Here is a 3,939-nt window from a genome sequence, read left to right as displayed (position 1 = left end):
CGAACCCGCGGGCTCAGGCAATCCACTCACCTCAGCCTCCCAAAGGCGCGGGATTACAGGCTGAGCCACCGAGCCCGGCTCTGCTTTTATCTTTTAAATCTTCATATGTTCCCAGTGCTTTGGGAGGCCGAGGTGGGAGGGTTGCCTGAGTCCAGGAGTTAAGTACCAGCCTGGACAACATAGCAAGATCCTGTCTACAAAAAATTAGTAGGGTGTGGTGGCATGCTCCTGTAGTTCTAGCTTCTCTGGAGGCTGAAGCAGGAGGATCACTTAAGCCCAGGAGTTTGAGAATGCTGTGAACTACAATAGCATTACTGTGCTCCAGTCTGGGTGGCAGAACAAGACCCTAGCTCAAAAAAAAAAAATCATGTAAACTCTTTAAGACAAATAGGAATAAGGAATAAGACAATAAAGCCTTGAATATCCACCATCAGGTTTAAGAAATTAAACATTCCCAATGTGATCCCAGTGGCACCCAGCCCTGGTCTAGCCTCTGAGTGCCAGTCACCGTGATGAGCTCTATTAGGCTGGTGAAGAGGTAATGCTGGTAGCTTGAAGCTGCCAGGATGGTGGTGGTGGGGCTAGAGAAAAAGAAATGGATTTAGGACACACTCTGGAAAGAGCCCACAGGGTTTAGTGTGGATTGGCTGTGGGGGCAGGAAAGAAAAGCCAAGAGTGACGCATGCAGCTAGGCTTGGTGGCTCATGCCTATAATGCCAGCACTTTGGGAGGCTGAGGCTGGAGGATTGCTTGAGCCTAGGAGTTCGAGACCAGCCTGGGCAACATAGCAAAACCTCATCTCTACAAAAAAAAAAAAAAAAAAAAAGATTAGCCAGATGTGGTAGCACGTGCCTGTCATCCCAGCTACTTGAGAGACTGAGGTGGAAGGATCCTGAGCTCAGCTGCAGTGAGTCATGATTGTGCCACTGCACTCCAGCCTGGGCAACAGAGAGAGATCCCGACTCAAAAAAAAAAGATGGCAAAAGACTGGAGAGGACCAGGTTTGGGAGCATTTCTAGTGTGCAGTGGCCTTGGAACATCCAGGTGGAGATGCCCCCGGATGTCGGGTCCCGAGCCTCCGAGAGAGAGATGTGGGCGAAGCTGGGAGCGTTAGAGTGTGAACACCTGGATGACATGTGTGAGTGGGTGAGACGGCCTGGGCCACGGGTGTAGAATAAGGAGATGAGAGGGTCTCCAGCAAGCCCAGCAACGCTACAGATGGAGGAGAAGCTGCAGGCGGTGGACCGGCCAGAAGGCAGGAACAACCGCAGGAGGGGAGGTGGCCTCCAAGCCAGGAGGGGGATTTCCAGAGTTGGCCAAGCTGGCTCCGATCCGGGCAGACCTCCTGAGGGCCACAGCCACATGTCTCTTGGATTCCGTCCCTCTTTAGCCAAAAAGGGTGAAAACTGCTCATGGGTAGGAGAGGTGGGGATGTGCTGGGGAGGGCTGGGGGTGTGGTGGGCAGGGGTGGAAGTGATTGGCCTGCGTCTGCCCCCCAGCCCAGAGTGCGGGGGAATATGGTGATCCCCGTCCCCCGCCTGCATTGCCTTATCGTCGGCTCATAGCAAACAAGACTCTAGGAACTGAGGGTGATGGTCACTGGTGGGGTACTAGCCTCCGTTCCCCAGAACTTTGGACCCCCCTCACAGGCTTTCCTGGGAAAGCTCTGCTGGGCCCAGCAGGTGCCACTTAAAAAAGAAATTTGAGCCAGGCGTGGTGGCTCGTGCCTATAATCCTAGCACGCTGAGAGGCCGAGGCAGGAGAATTACTTGAGGCCTGAAGTTCAAGACCAGCCTGGACAACACAGTGAGACCCTGTCACTACAAAATATAAAAAGAATGATCCAGGCATGGCAGTGCAGGCCAATAGTCTTAGCTACTCGGGAGGCTGAGGCAGGAGGATTGCTTGAACTTAGGAGTTGGAGGCTGCAGTGAGCTATGATCGTGCCACGGCACTTCAGCCTGGGTGACAGAGCGAGTCTCTAAAAAAAGAAAGAAAGAAGAGGTGTGGGAGCAGAGAGGAGTGAGGAACGGGGAGTCGGGGCTGAGTTCAAGCCCCGCTCCCTCCCTTACTCTGGGGTAACTCGGTGGAGGCCACTGGGTGGCATTGCCTGTGACGCCTCGTGGGCCCTCTTGGGACTCCAGCCGAGACAGTCACACACGTGGGGAGTGAGCAGCCTTGCTTGCTGCAGCCTCGCCTGGAAGCAGCCCAAATACCCATCTGCAAATGGCACACCATCAGACACGAAAACGAGGAGGAGCTCTCTGCTGAGCCATGCAGGGCTCCGAGATGTATTTTTAAGCGAAGCAAGGCGACCGCGATGGGCGGTGAGTGTAGTAGCTACCATTTGTGTAAAAAAGGAGAGAAAAGAAATTTATAGACACGCACATTGGCTTGTCTCTGCATGTCTGTGGATGGAGACCCAGGAAACGGGTGACACCGGCTGCTCTGGGGAGGGAATGCAGGTGGCTGGGGAAAGGGTGGGAGGAGGAATTTTCATTGTATTCCCTCTTGTGCCTTTTAAAATTTTAGAACCATATGAAGGTATTACCTGTAGGGAAAATACACATGAAAAGTATTAACAGGGTGTGTACATATGTGTATTTTTCAGAGAAGGGTCATAGTTTTCAGAAGGTCCTCAAAAGGAACTGTGACCCCTGAGAAAGCCCGAGAACTCTTCACCTATGGGCTATGTGACTTTGAGAAAATGCCTTAACCTGAGTCACATCCATAAAATGGGAAGGAAGGATGCCCATGTCAAAGGCAGGCTGCAAAGACAGGAGGTGGGGGGGCACAAGTTTGTAGACTGTAAAGTGCAGAGCCCTTCTCAAAGGGGATGGCTTACCATCTGCTCTTCCTCACCTCCCTTCCCCCCTCCCCTCAGGGCTCCCACCCCCCCAGCAGCTCTGCAAGCCTCCTGGCTGGTCCTCCCTGGCTGTCTTCCTCCCTGACCCCCGCAGGGCCCCTCTCCGGGTTGCCCCTCCTCCAGCCTCTCCACACCAAACTCCGCGCGGTGCCCAGCTTGGCTGTCCCACCTCCCTTTCCTTGTCCCCAGTCCTCCCTGTGATCTCATCCAGTCCCGTGGCTTAAAATACCAGCCGGCCCGGAGCTCCCTCCCAGGCAGCGCCAAACAGACGCGGCTCCCGCCTCTCGCGTCCACCGGGCAGCGAGGGGGCATCTGCAGCCCAGCATGGCCGGCATCGAGTGATGCCCCCAGCCTCGCCTCCCCTGCCTTCCCCTTCTCGGTCTGTGGCCCCTCCTGGCCCCGACCCGCCCCTCCCAAACCCGATGGCCGTCACCGTGGTGTAGTCACTGCGCACACTTAGTGTCCGCCTCTCCTCCTCACCGCCCCCTCAAGGTACGTGCTCTTATTGTCACCCCACAGGGGGCTCAGGCCCTTGCCCAAGTCAGGTGAGGGAGGCCCTGGATGTTGGCCCTTCACCGGCCCATCGACCCACAGAGCCACATCCCTACCCGGCAACCCACAGCCTCCTCCCGCCTCCCCGCCTCTCCGAAGTCCACCTCTGTTCTCGGAGGACTCACGTCATGCCTCAGCTTAAAGCTTTCAGAATTCCCGGCCTCCAGTGAGGTCCTGCCCTCTCTGACCTGCCGCTCTTCCTGACCCATGAACACACCACATTTATTCCTGTCTCTGGGCTGCTGCACTGGCAGCTTCCTCTGGCTGCAATTCTCTTCTCCAAGACTCTGCTCACCCCTTCCCACCGCTCAGACCTTGAATCAAAGGCTGCCCATCCTGAGAGACCCCAGGCGCTCCTGCCCAGTTCTCTGACCTTCCTCGCAGATGTATCCATCTAAACCGATGTCATCTACGACATCCTCAAGGGCGGGCCTTGTCTCCCTGCCTCACCCGACTCCCAGAGATCACCACATAGTAAGACACTTAATAAACATCTGACAACTGACAAAGGGACATGATCA

At 55.4% G+C, this 3,939-nt stretch overlaps 1 protein-coding gene across 1 annotated transcript in view; it reads right to left on the bottom strand.

Moving 5' to 3' along the window:
- The window catches only part of KCNJ4 (potassium voltage-gated channel subfamily J member 4), a 15,371-nt gene extending 11,678 nt beyond the window's left edge, over nucleotides 1-3,693 (bottom strand). The window contains exon 1 of the mRNA XM_008073133.2: nucleotides 3,636-3,693. The gene's annotated coding sequence lies outside the window, so the exon portion shown is untranslated. The remainder of the gene's footprint in view (nucleotides 1-3,635) is intronic.
- Nucleotides 3,694-3,939: the final 246 nt, after the last annotated feature.

The sequence above is a fragment of the Carlito syrichta genome, unplaced genomic scaffold (assembly GCF_000164805.1).
Source record: "Carlito syrichta isolate Samal-C Ts95f unplaced genomic scaffold, Tarsius_syrichta-2.0.1 Scaffold115657, whole genome shotgun sequence".
In the NCBI taxonomy this organism is placed as follows: Eukaryota; Metazoa; Chordata; class Mammalia; order Primates; family Tarsiidae; genus Carlito; species Carlito syrichta.
Note: the sequence above shows the minus strand (reverse complement) of the source record. Positions and strands in the feature narration are given on the sequence as shown.